This window comes from Bufo bufo, chromosome 6 (genome assembly GCF_905171765.1).
Source record: "Bufo bufo chromosome 6, aBufBuf1.1, whole genome shotgun sequence".
NCBI classification, from domain to species: Eukaryota; Metazoa; Chordata; class Amphibia; order Anura; family Bufonidae; genus Bufo; species Bufo bufo.
Window position 1 is genome coordinate 81,826,589 of NC_053394.1, and position 14,741 is coordinate 81,841,329.

Here is a 14,741-nt window from a genome sequence, read left to right on the forward strand (position 1 = left end):
AAAGATTATCTGCACATTAGTGATCTGACAGCCTCTTTTGGTTTTGGTTTCACTTTGTCTGTGTGTTGCTTGTATGTCCACACCTCCTGTTCGGGTGTGGATCATGTGACCTTTACCTCCCCCTATTTAGTCTGACTTTACCCATCACTCCTTGCTCTGGATAGCTTCATTTGGTTTTTGGAAGAGCTAGAGTGTGGTTCTAGTTGAAGTCCTGTTCATCCATCAGCCATCATCCATCAGTCATCAGCCTCAGAAGTTAAGTGTTCCGCTTGTTGTATTTTGTATTCCCCCCCACCTTTGTTGTTTACTAGGCCTCAGCGAGATGCTGGTTCCTTCACCAGGGAAGGAGCGGGTTGTCTCTGCCCTGTCATTACCATTAGGGCATCCGAGGGCCAACAGGGTTTTCTAGGTTCCTGTGTATGAGCATATCTACCATCGAGAGGTGCCCATACAGATAGGAGTTAGGGCCAGGAGCAGGGTTTTATAGGTGGTGACCCGTTTCCTTCCCTAGCGGTGAGGCCTAGTGTCTTTTCCCTTCCTTCTTGTTGTTTTTTGGTGTTCTCCCCTACTACATCCGTGACAGGTTGCTTTGCTTCGGTACGATGAGCAGTTTCAGCAGAGAAAGGCAGTTAGGTCTAGTATTCGGTGGAACCATAAAGACATTAGTCTTTGGATGCGGCTGATGGCGGCACCAAAAGGGGGAACTCAGTCCTTTTGTGGAGCAGCCGAGAGTTCCTCGGCAATGGATTCAGCTAGCGAGAACAGAAAGTGCTGCTGTTGGCAATACAATGAAGGGTACTGCCAGTCCCTTTCCAATTGCCATTACAAGGATGAGTACTCCAGTTGTGGAGGCGCCTACAAGATTCACGTTGTCACGTTGTTTTAAGCGTGGAAAAGGGAAGGAACATGAGGCTGCGCAGAAGAGGGGTGACTCCGTTGAGGGTGGACGAGATTGAGCTGTTTCTAAGGAGATATCCAAATAGGGAGGCAGCTGAGTTGTTGTTAGTTGGTTTTACGGAGGGTTTTAAGATTTTGTGTTGCTCGGTTGGTTCCGGGGTTGTAGCCCGTAACTTGGTTTCTGCGTTGCAATGGCCTGAGGTCATGTCGGAAAAGATTGTTAAGGAGGTGCAGGCGAGTCGGATAGCGGACCCTTTTCCAGAGTGTCCTTTGCCGGATTTGTGGGTTTTGTGGTTGTTTCGCCAGGGTTGTTGCCAAAGAAGGAGCCGAATAAATTTTGAGTCATTTATAACCTTTTATATCCTGCGGAGAGCTCAGTAAATGATGGCATTGACGATTTATGTTCTGTTTCGTATACGTCATTTGATGCGGTGGTTAGGTGGGTTCGATGTTTTGGGCAGGGAAGCGTTATTGGCGAAAACGGATATTGAGGCAGCTTTTCGTTTACTCCCAATTCATTAAGATAGTTTTCATTTACTTGGTTTTAAATGGGAGGGTCAGTTCTACGTCGATTGTTGTGCGATTTCTTGTTCTTTGTTTGAGACTTTTAGTTCCTTCCTGGAATGGGTGGTGAAACAGGAGGCTGGTGGAACTCTGTGTTACATTATCTTGACGACTTCTTGTTCTTGGGGCCAGCGGGGCCCCGGGTGTGATCTGTTCTGCTGCATACAATGGAACGGGTGGCAGCGAGGTTTGGGGTTCCCTTGACCCCAGAAAAGACTGAGGGGCCTGCCATGTCTGTTAAGTTTTTGGGGATAGTGATAGACAGTGTGGCCATGAAATGTAGGTTTCTAGACGATAAGGTGGCCGATTTGTGTTGGGAGGTGGCTTTTCTGCACAGGGTTAAGGAATTGCAGCTCCAACGAGTACAGTCCTTTTTGGGGAAGCCTAATTTCGCTTGTCATATTTTGCCAATGGGGCGTGTATTTTGTCGGCGTTTGGCCATAGCTACAGTAGGGATGGTAACTTGGTTCAATTTTTTGAGCTTGTCGGCCGAAGTGCGGGTGGATTTGGAAATTTGGCAGCAATTTTTACGTGAATTTAATGGTCATTTGGTGTGGATGGAGGCGCCAATTACTAGTTTGGATTTGGAGCTTTATACGGAAGCATCAGGTTCTTGTGGTAACAGCTTTTTTTGTCGGGGCAGTGGAGCACGGGTCCCTGGCCAGATGAGTGGCGATCTGCAGGTTTCCTTAGCAATTTAGCTTTGTTAGAGCTATTCCCTATTGTTCTGGCGACAGAGTTGTAGGGGGATTGGTTGAGGAATATACCTGTGCGTTTTTGCTGTGATAATCTGGGTGTAGTTCATTAAATTAATAGACAGTCGGCAAGTTCACCTCCAGTGTTGCGTTTGCTTCGTTATTTAGTTCTTAAGGGTCTGAGGTTGAATGCTTGTTTTGTGGCGGTACTCTGGAGCTTGGCCTTGAGGTCGCATCGGATTTGATTAGGCGGTCCGTGAGTCTCAGTGGGAGGGGTTGGTGGATTAGGTAATGGGATGTGATTCTGTGGAGGATTTTCAGATGTTATTGGTTTATTTTGTGGGTATTTCAGTTTGGGTGTGTCTTTTTCGGTTGCGTCTAAAAGGGTTGCGGCTGTGGCTTTTTGGTTGTGTCTCCCCGGTTTGGCCGATGTGTCCAAGAGTTTTCTGGTCCATCAGGCATTGAAGGGGTATCGCTGTAGTGCAATTAGAAAGGACACTCGTCGTCCAGTTTTATTTTCGGGGTTGCAGATGTTGTGGGAACAAGAGGGGATTGTGTGCACGTCTAGGTATGAGGTATGCTTGTTTAGAGCTGCTTTTTCGTTAGCGTTCTGAGCGTTTCAGGTTTTGGATCTGGTGGCAACTAGTGCGCAAGGCGGGGGTTTGCTGTGGGAGTATGTATGCTTTGGCGAGGACGGTTTGCGGTGTGTGTTACGGAGGTCAAAAACTGATCCAGAGGCCAGAGGTGTCTGTATTATATTGCACCCATTGGTTGGGTCAGTGCTCTGCCTGATTCATTGTTTAGAAGAGTTTTTTGAGTCTTCGTTCGGACGCTACGGCTTCTTTGTTAGCGCATCAGGACGGTACGGTCTTGTCTCGCTTTCAGTTTGTAGCGGCAGTGAGATTGAGTTTGCATCACACTCGTTCTGTATTAGTGCAGCAACAGAGTCTGCCAGGTGTGGTTTAGGGGATGAAGCAATTAAGCGTATTGGCCGTTGGGAGTCCTCATCTGTTTTCTGGGTTCAGAGGAGGTTCATCCCACGCTCTTTCTTTTCTGGTTGATGTCGGTGCATGTTTTTGAGGCCAAGATTGTTTTTTGTTTGCTTTCAGGGTCTTCTTCGTGTTTGGCGTGGATTTTCGGACATTCCTTTGTATACTTGGGGGCTTTGCGAGCTGAAATGCGACGGAATGGACGACAATTAGGTTTTCAACATGACGTGTTACAAGTTCAGTGGATTGGTTTGCAGGGTCTTTTGTGGGGACGAGTGTTATCAGAGATTCACGTGTATGCTTCCTTGGATTGGCCACCCGACATTTTGGTGTTGCACGCAGGTGGTAATGATTTAGGGGTTCGCTGATCCAGGGATGTCATATGCGATATCAAATTGGATTTATTAAGGTTGGTAACAGAGTTCCCAGATTTGTTTATCATTTGGTCTGAGGTTGTTTCTAGGCGGTCGTGGAGATTTGCGAGGTCAGTAGACGGTCTTAATAAGACTCGGGTCAAATTGAACAAGGAAGTGGGGTGTTTTGTGGGACATCCAGGGGGGTTTGTGGTGCGACACGGCAGGCCCGTCTCATTCATTATTTCCTACACCAGTGTGTGGCGTAGAAAATGGCTTAAATCTAGGTAAGCAAGGGAGATGGTGTAGATTTAAGTATGTCGCATGGCCTGCTGGAGGAAGCGCCAAAGTTATGTAGAGACCTGCGCCTCCACATAACTATGATGCTTCCTTCAGCAGTAGAGAGACACTTAAAGGGGTTGTCTCTCTTCAGCAAATAGCATTTATCATGTAGAGAAAGTTAATACAAGCCAATTACTAATGTACTGTGATTGTCCATATTGCCTCCTTCGCTGTCTGGATTCATTTTTCTATTACATTATACACTGCTCTTTTCCATGGTTATGACCACCCTGCAATCCAGGCATTGGTGGTCGTGCTTGCTCAATATAAGAAAAAGTGGCAACCTCTCTGGTGATCGAGACCGAAGGAGCTCACATAGGCTGTTTTTTTTTAATAGTGTGCAAGCATGACCACCACTGATGGATTGCAGGGTGGTCGTAACCATGAAACAAGCAGCGTATAATGCGATGGAAAAATTAATTAAGCCAGCAAAGAAGGCAATATGGCTAATAACAATATATTAGTAAGTGTCTTGTATTACATTTTTCTACATAAATGGCAGTGTTTGAGCAATGATTTTCATCAGTGATTGTAAACCAAAATCAGGTGCAGGTCACAAACACAACACATGCAAATCTTTTCAGTATAACTTATTTCTGTGTAGGCTTCACTCCTGGTTTTGGCTCGCAATCACTGATGAAAATCACTGATCAAACACTCACGATGGTAAAGCGACTCAACGGTGCTCACAAGCCCCACATGACTTACTGTACTGTAGACTATATGACAAAGATGCCATTGAACAACATATCCACTAGATGGCAGCCTTATAAAGCAGGAAGAACATAGAGCAGGGATCAGCAACCTCAGCAACTAACTCCCAGGATCCTCCTTTCACTTCTATGGGAGTTAGGCTACTTTCACACTTGCGTGATCCGTTTAAAATTGCACCATATTGTGTCAACTTCAAACGGATCCGTCCCCATTGACTTACATTGTAAGTCTGGACGGATCCGTTTGGCTCCGCGCAGCCAGGCGGACACCCGAACGCTGCAAGTTGCGTTCAGGTGTCCGCCTGCTGAGCGGAACGGAGGCCAAACGGTGCCAGACTGATGCATTCTGAGCGGATCCGCATCCACTCAGAATGCATTGGGGCTGTACGGATCCGTTCGGGGCCGCTTGTGAGAGCCTTCAAACGGAACTCACAAGCGGAACCCCGAACGCTAGTGTGAAAGTAGCCTTACAAGAACAGCCAGGAAAGTGTGCATGCTGGGAATTGTAGTTCACACCGCAGCTGGAGTGCCGAAGGTTGCTGATCCCTGACATAAAGCACAGGAGCTGGAAGGAATAGAAAATGGACTACATGTTGGTTCACATGATAGTCTGGACAAATGGTTGATTGATCTGCCAGTAATTATTTCTTCTGATGTTGATGCAGAATATACAGATATACAGTGTCAGACTGGGGTCCCTAGGGCCCACCAGTAAAATTTATTTTGGGGGCCCACCGTACTAATACATTCAAATATAACCTGCTCACACAGCAGCAAGATGCTACCAGATGATTGAATATGGGGGTCCCTGCATCAGCTTTGAGAAGGCAGGTCCTGGGGAGAAGAGGACACTGGCAGCTTTCCTCTATACCTAGAAGTCATCTCAGCTCTGATCGTGTCTATAATAATAAACTGGGGAGTTTATTTAATAATCTATAAGGTTTTTTATATGAACACAGGGGGATTCACCTGTACCCCTGTGGGCCAGTCCGAGCCTGCAGGTATATTATACTCATATTTCTTCCAGCTAAAGTGATCTCTTACAGTTCTACCTCCTGTACTAACCTCTGGCAATGGAAAGGAAGTCCCACGTACATTTACCACAGGGAACAAAGAGGTGGTATTTATTTGGTTGGGATATGTAGGGAGGAGGCATTTTTTGCAGAAGCATTGTGGCCTGTGCTAGTGATAAATGGCTTACACGGGGGCTATGCTGCTTATAGTGGCGCGTATCACTGAGGGTAATAGCTGCTGTCAAAGGGGGGCATTGTAGCTGGCGCACTTCAGGTGCATATGCAATGAACAGGACACTGGGTCAGTGGGGATGCTATGCAGTGGGTCAGATTATATGTGTAAGAGTTCGTGACGCCAATTGCAGCTTGCGCAGGTACTGTAGCAGGGCCCTTTAAGATGTTATAAGCTCACGTACCAGGTGAGGAATGCCAGAGGGGGATAATGTCTCTGTATAGCAGATATGGTAGTGTCAACGGTGTCTCCTACCTTGGTACGGCTGGACTCCTGTATCCTGGCTCACATGCAATAAATTTAGTGTTGTTAATAGGAGTAATTGAGGAATGATGGAAATCCACATAGATAATAGGTCCAACTTGTCTTTACTTGGTGGTATGCAGCTTTGATCCATATAGGTACAGCAATAGTCTAGGATCCCAGCAGGTATTGGCAATATGTGGCAGGAATTTATATGTATTCTGCTTCTTATACATACGCCTAGTAGAATCTGGCAGGTATCTATCTTCTGCTCTGTCTTTAGTCTGCTTAGTTTGGGCCTGACTAGCTGATGAGGTACTTATCTTCTCTTGGTATTTGGATCTGTACTTACAGGACTGCTCGCAGGGTATGGTGTTGTCTTCCTGGAGATGTATAGTGCTGTATATGGCTGCTTTCTTTGTCCACAGCTGAGGTAGGTGACTCAAGCTGGGAAGGTTGATCTTGGGCCTCAGCCGAGGCTTGGATTCAAGGTTGGGATCCCTGTTTCTGGGAGCTCCTACTAACACAGCCTACCCCAGCAAGGGGGTGGCTCACACACTGACTAGAACTTTCCTTCCTCCCCCTGAAGTAGGATGTGGGAACATTCCACTCCTCCTCAGAAAGGGGGGAGCTAGCCTGGAGTGGTCTATTCCAGCCTAGAAGCTAACTCTGACCTGCTGCATACTGCTGCCACCTGCTGGTGTACATTATGAATTACAGCATATATATAAAACAGGCATAGAAATACTGTATATATAAAAAGGCAATGCACAGTTAGCTTACACCAGATGACAATACACATTTACACTTAACATTATGAAGCAGGGTGGAAGAAGTTTAGTGACATACTTCAGGATGTTACACATATTGTTAATGACACTGGTATCTGTGGTACACTGTGACTAGTGTAAGATGCCCAAGTTGGGGGGGTTGGTTGTAGGTGAGGGGTCTGGTGGTGACCAAACCGCGGAGGAATAATGCAAGAAGAAAATGTCAGGAGACACTTAATGCAGTTCAACGACTGTTTGAGTAAACACAAGATGCACTGAAGCTTCACAGTTTGAAGCAGAAGGTATGGAAGCTTGACAGTTCCACAAGGAGGATATTATAGAGGCTTTGTCGGTCCACAGTAACCAATCAGATCGATTCTTTTATTTTCCAAACTAGCTCTGAGAAATTAAATGGGTAATCTGATTGGTTGCTATGTGCCACTGAACCAGTTTTGATAAATCTCCCCCTTAGGCCGGGTTCACATCACTGTTTAATTTTTTTTAAAAACAGACACTGTATTTAAAGCATCTCTTAGGCTCCATTCACACGTCCGTGGTGTGTTGCGGACCCGCAAATTGCGGATCCACAACACACCCGCCCGGCACCCCTATAGAAATGCCTATTCTTGTCCGCAGCTGCGGACAAGAATAGGACATGTTCTATCTTTTGCGGAGCTGCGGACCTGAAGATCGGGGCCGCACTCCGCAATTGCGGATGCAGACAGCACACTGTGTGCTATCCGCATCCATTCCGTCCCCATAGAAAATGAATGGGTCCGCACCCGTTCCGCAAAATTGCGGAACGAATGCGGACCCATTTGCGGACGTGTGAATGGAGCCTTAGGGATCATGAACACGAACATATTATTATTTTTTTTCCATTCCGTTTTTTTTACAGGTCCATATGCGGAGCCATATATTTCAATACATATGCAAAAAAAACTGAAATCACTCGGTTTGCATTCCATTTCCGTATGATCGCATGTCCGTTCCACAAAATAATAGTCCTGTTTTGGGGACAAGGACAGGCATTGTTACAATGGGTCCGCAAAAAAAAACGGATGCAACACTGATGTCACACGGATGTCATCCATTTTTTTTTTGCGGATCCGTGTTTTGCAGACCGCAAAGTACATACGGCCGCGTGGATGAGCCCTTTGATTTCCTAAACAAAAAACACATAATATACGCCTCGTGTGTGTACCCTTATAATAATGCACTGGAACCTGCCCACAAGATGGTCTAGCTCTGGTATTAAAGGGGTTTTCTGAGATTTTGATACTGATGACTAGTGATCATACTCAGTGGCATAGCATGGGTGGCCAGCACCCGGGGCAAGCCAAGTTTTGTGCCCCCCTCCAACCTGTGACCACGCCCCTTTATACAGATAATGTAGTAGACATTACCTGCAGTCCTATTTAACACCACAGATGACACAGTGGTAACTCTCTGAGTACAGATAATGTAGTAGATGTCACCTGCAGTCCTATGTAACACCACAGATGACACAGTAGTAACTAGGGTGGCCACTGGCTTTACCCCAGAAAGCCGTGTGGCAGGCGCAGTACTATGAAGTGCCTTTTGCGCTGTGGCATTAGAAGAATTTTGATATCTCTAACTTTTTAGTCCACCGAGACTGTTTGTTACTCTGTAATTTTTCTAGCGCCATTCTATGGAAACATTCTTGAAATAACTTCTTTATTCATTTCAACTTTTCTTCATATATAACACTGCCGCCTCTGCAGCAGATAGTCCATGTACAAAACACATGTTGAATAAAGTATCACAAAATGGCGGTATGCATAAGATGGTGGTTCAACTGTTCAATCTTGTCATATATTATACTTCTTTCTTCAGTATCTGTACTCTCACTTTAAGTTCTTTAAAGAGGACCTTTCATTGGTCCAAACATTGTAAGATAATTATCAGGCTGTGTAGAGCGGTGCTCCGGGATCTCACTGCACTTACTATTATTCCGGGGCGCCGCTCTGTTCTCCCGCTATGTCCCCCGGTATTTTCGCTGATTTGGTTATACTGGAAGGAGTCTGACCTGTTTCTCCCTTGGCGTTCCTTCTCCCAGGCTGTAGCGCTGTCCAATCGCAGCACAGAGCTCACAGCCAGGGAGAAAAAAACCTCCCTGTGTCTCTTCTCTGTGGGACAGGAGGGGTGCGGGGATGTCAGGGAACTCTTCAAGCTGCTGCTGGATGCTATAGTAGACCAGCAGCTTCATGCTATTTAGTTGTTTTACTGCCTTATTATGCAGTTTGCCTACATGACACCTGCCCCTGCCCCCCATATCCTGTTTTATCTCATCCTCATGGAGCCCCTTCTGTCTCCTTTCCTCCCTCATGTATCCAGAGCTCCTGTTCCACCCTCCTATCTCCTATTGCTGCCCTGCACAGACCTCCTGACACTACTTCTTGTATGAATCCCCCTCTGTGCCCCTTCCACCTACTTGCTGTGTGCACCCCTCCTGTCCATACAGGGCCCAGGGCCCCTGTCTCACTCCTCTGCCTCTCATTATGGTGGTGTCTAAACTGCATGCACCATAAGGACCTTCTAATGTCACAGGGTCACGTGACTGTGCCCCCCACCCCATACTGTTCCCCCTTATACCCTGCATTTTGCCCTCTTACCATACCCTGTACAGTGCCCCTCGTCATTCTATGTACTGTGCCCTCTTATACCCTTTTATCCAGTCACTACATAGCAGTGTTATCCAGTTACTGTATGGTGGTTTTATCCCATCACTGTATGGAAGTATTCAGTCACTTTACCCTGTACCCCCTCCATACAGTATAACCCCCAGTGTGGGGCCACTGGGGGTCATTATTTTGAATGGGGGGAGACTAAGGGTCATTATTCTGAATGGAGGGCCACGATGGGGTCATTATACTGTGTGGGGCCACTGGGGGGTCATTATACTTTGTGGGGGGGCACTGGGGTATTATACTGTTTGTGGGGGCATTGGGGGGTCATTGTACTGTGTGAAGGGCCACTAGTGGTCATTATACTGTATGGGGGCCACTGGGGGTCATTATACGTGTGGGAGCTACATGTAAATGTTAAAAAAAAAGCCTCAAGGGGGCCCACTGAGATTTATCTCCCAAGGGCCCACATGAACCTGGAGCCGGCTCTGCTCTCTGGGTACAGATAATGTAGTAGATGTTCCCTGCACTCCTATGTAACACCACAGATGACACGGTGGTAACTCTCTGAATACAGACCTGAAGTTTGAGGCCAGGCTTCAGCAGTGTGGGCCAAATTCTATATCCACCCCCCACCTCCCCAAAACAGATATTTGGATGGACATTACATACATTGCTATGCAATATACAGGAGAATACAGTACCACATACCTCTTACATCCAGTGACCTCTCCTTTGATGTAGACTCTCAGCATCTTCATTGGGAGATAAGACCACCATGATACCTTCTTTCAACCGCGTCTCCTCTCTGTAGAGTTTAACAGAAACTGGCCCCCCCTCTGTATTATAGTAGTAATTATAGTAGTAATAATGGCCCCCTCTGTATTATAGTAGTAATTATGGCCCAGAGTAGTAATATTATGGACCTCTCTGTATTATAGTAGTAATTATGGCACAGAGTAGTAATAATTATGGACCCCTCTGTATTATAGTAGTAATAATGGCCCCCCTCTGTATTATAGCAGTAATTCTGGCACAGAGTAGTAATAATTATGTTCCCCCTCTGTATTATAGTAGTAATTTTGGCCCAGAGTAGTAATAATTATGGACCCCACTGTATTATAGTAGTAAAAATGGCTCCCCTCTGTATTATAGTAGTAATAATGCCCTCCTCTGTATTATAGTAGTAATAATGGCCTCCTCTGTATTATAGTAGTAATAATGCCCTCCCCTGTATTATAGTAGTAATAATGGCCCCCCTCTGTATTATAGTAGTATAATACAATCCTGGCGCAGGCAGTCATGAACACATCACCATGACCTCCTGCGCTGCGTCATCATGTCATATCGCGAGACCCGGTGTAGGAGGTCACGGTGAGGTAATCGCCATCTCCTTCACTAGCCTGAAGCCTATGAGGAAGGAAGGACGGAGGGGACGGGGGCAATAGGCCCTCATTGAAGTGCTTGCTGCCTGGCGCCCCCTGCAATTTTGCGTCCAGGGCAATGCCCCCCTCACACTGCGCCACTGATCATACTCACCTCATCCATCTGATCGCAGAGAGGCCGTCGGGGCCATATTGATTGAAGAAAACGCACCAAATCTCGCACATGCTGATTTGATGATGTCAACACATCATCAAGCTTGTCGGCTGCGGTGACGTCATCACCGTGCCTGGCTAGTGCGCTGACGTGGTGACATCATCACACCAGCACGCTCAAGATTTGCCGCATCTTTTTCAATCAGGGTGGCTGCGACGGCCTCTCTGAGATCAGGTGGATGAGGTATGTATCTTTTTCTTTAACCCCTGAAAGGCCTCAATGTAACTCTCAGATGCCTCAATCAGAGTTGAACGCGGCATCTGAAGGGGTTCAGTGATTGGGGAGCGGTGCAATTGCCATTCCCCGTCATTGCGTCCACTACATACAATGGGGGGAAGCAGCCAATGGCAGGCGATGATAGGGACGAGCCTCCCTAGCATCGCGGGTGACGCTAGGGAGGCTAGTTCCCGTCTGCCATTGGCTGCTCTCCCCCGACACCGGATGTTTTCATCCGCTCACAGGGAGAAGCAGCAGCGGCGATGCGAAGACCAGAAGTGGCGCAGGGAACCAGGTAAGTAGAATCAGTGCGAGGGGCCCGGTCATATGGAGGAGCATTTGTTAGTGTTGGATAACCCCTTTAGATCAGGGATTTAGTCTGATCACCAGATTGAGTCAGGAAGGACTAACGTATTTTTCAACGTACAGGCATCCAGACCCTTCTTGAATTTGTACAGTGAATCGGCCATCACAACCTCCTCTGGCAGAGACTTCCTCACTGCTCTCACAGAAAAGAATCCTGTATTTGTTGTTGAGAAAACCTTTTTTCCTCTAGAAATAGAGAATGTCCCCTTATCTTGGTTGGAAGTCTAGGTATAAAAAGTTCAGCTGTGGTGTATATACCTCTTATGATGTATTCCATTGTGATATTTGCTTTAGCTGCAGCTGTCTGGCATTGCTTACTAAGTTAAAGGGGTTCTGGACTTTGTTTAAACTGATGATCTATCCTCTGGATAGATCATCAGCATCCGATCGGCATCTGATCGACTAGTATCACTGGCCTGGGCTCCCTTGAATGGAGCTTAGCCCCGCCCAGGCCAGTTGATACTAGTCGTGACGTCACTCGGCCAGTGGTAAACAGTGAGAAGGCTGCGGCGCTGCTGGAGCGCCGCTGCCTTCTCAAACAGCTGATCGGCGGGGGTCCTGGATGTCGGACCCCCACCGATTAGATGCTGATGATATATCCAGATGATAGATCAGTTTAAACAAACTGCAGAACCCCTTTAAGTTTGTTGTCCACCATTATGCCCTAGCTTTTCTCAGGGTCAGTATTACACAGTGTTAGGGACCATTCAGACGACCGTATGTATGAGTCCGCATCCATTCCGCAATTTTGCGGAATGGGTGCGGACCCATTCATTTCACTGGGGCCGCAAAACATGTAAACAACACACCGTGTGCTGTCCGCATCCGTTGTTCTGTTCCACGGCCCCGCAAAAAAGATAGAGCATGTACTATTCTTCTCCGCAATTGCAGACAAGAATACACATTTTCTATGATAGAGGCGGCCATGTGCGGTCGTGTGATTTAGCCTTACGTGTATCCATACTGAACTTCATTTGCCATTTCTCCGTCCAAGCCTCCAACTTCCCCAAACCCCTCTGCAATCTTACATTCCCCTCCTCTGCGTTGATTACTTTGCAGAGCCTAATATCATCTGAACATTACTAAAGATTTTAAAAAGTAAAGGGCCCAATACCGACCCCTGTGTCCCCCCACTGGTGACTGGAACCCAATCTGAGTACTTAGCAGTACCAGGTCACTGAACTCCTAATGGGCGTCTAATATAATTTACAATAGGGGCGAGAGGATTCCTCTGTGACAACTGATGACCATAGAGATCTGCCAGTGTTACATGCAGTGAACCAAGTTAATTCCCATATATTATTATTAGTCATAAAGTCAACATATGTCTCCATACATTGTTATTTTAAAAGGGAATTTACCTGGGAAACCCTAAGATTTCACAATAGTCTATTTGCAGCAATATAATCCTAGCTTCCTGCAACTACCACTAGGGGGCACTTGCTGTATATGAATTCATACAGCACATATTAAACTCAATAGTAAAGTCGTGTACAGAAAGACCCTGTTCCGTGAGTTTCTTCTTAGTTCAATTATTGTCCCGTTTACACCGTATTTTGGAATTTTTTGTGCCTGAAAAAACATGTTCTCCACAATAGTATTTAGATTTCTGCCTGTAAAACATGTTTGAGGTGCACTCTAATGCCATACCCTATGTATGGGCCATAAAAACCTATGGGTCACAGGGGAATTTTGGACACTTTTTTGGTATAAAAAAAAACTTTTTATGCAGCCGATTATAGTCATGTGAATGGGGCTATACTCTGTGACCGTATGCTGTAATGCAGAGGATTTGGAGCTCTGACCTCTAAAAATTAGAATAGAAAGAAGTATCTGTTTCTTTTCCAGTTCACATGGAGTTTTTTGGAGCTGATTTTGGAGCGTTTCTGCCTCAAAATCAGCTCAATATCAGCTCCAAAAACACCTCAACACAGCCTTGCATTCATTTCAATGGGACGCAGCACTTGTTTCTTTCTCATTTACATATGTAAAAAAAAAGGTGTAAAAAAAAAAAGTGCCATTGCCCTATCTTGGGGCAGAATCAGCACTGAAACTCCCATTGAAATGAATAGGAATCAGAAAAAATTGCTCCATGAAAGTCCATGCATTTTTTGGTGTTTTCCGCACTTTTTTTGGCGCAGATCTTCTTCAAGTCTGTTTAAAAAAAACTCAAGATGAAAATTCTGCTTCATATTGAAGTAAACACCCACTGGTTAAAAAAATGTATAAAAAAAAATTCATCAAAAACGCTTCAAAAACTGCTCGAAAAACCTGTATTTTTGCGCTGGAAAAACCATACAGATTCCACACTGATATATAAAGCATGTGAATTGGCCCAAACAGCGCCACTCTTGTACATGGGCTTTGTTTGGTATTGCAGCTCTATCACATTCAAGTGAACAAACCTTTGAACAAAAAAAAACAACTTTTTTCCTATGTTAGAGAAGCTCAATACTTTCCTCGGCACAGCTTTTGGTGTCTTAGGAAATGAGTTTGTGATTTGTAGTTTTGGCTGTCCTTAGAATACAATAGGAGAATCAATGTTCTCTTAAAAGGAATCTGTCAACAGTTGTTAAGATGCTACACTGCTGACAGCAATAGATAGGGGCTGGAGAGAGCAGTACAAACATACCTTCTCTAGATTTTTTATTAACAGGAGTAGTGTAAATATGAACTTTTATTCTGCCAGATTCTGCTTCTTATGTGCACTGGAGGCAGAACTTCTCTGTGAAGTGCTCTGTGTATTGAGCTGCTTTATAATCCCTCGCCTTTGCCTTGAATGGTGGCTGTAGTTATCCAAAAAGTTGCTGTGATCGTGACACAAAAGTTACAAGAAATCCAGCAGGTGTGCATTTATTGCTATTATCGTATTGTAGTTGAAGCAACTTTCAGGTCCCAATTGAACCCCATTCTCTGTTACTGGATGCAATGCAGGCTTTCTTAGACTTTTGAAGCTTTGGCGTGCAACGTGTATTATGGGCAAAATTCACCTTGTAGTCCACGCCTATGTGTACATACAGTATAATTGAATTATATTAAGATAAGTAGATCCAGAGTTCTTATAGGAGGTCAGAGATGTTTTTTCTGAATCATTTCTAAAC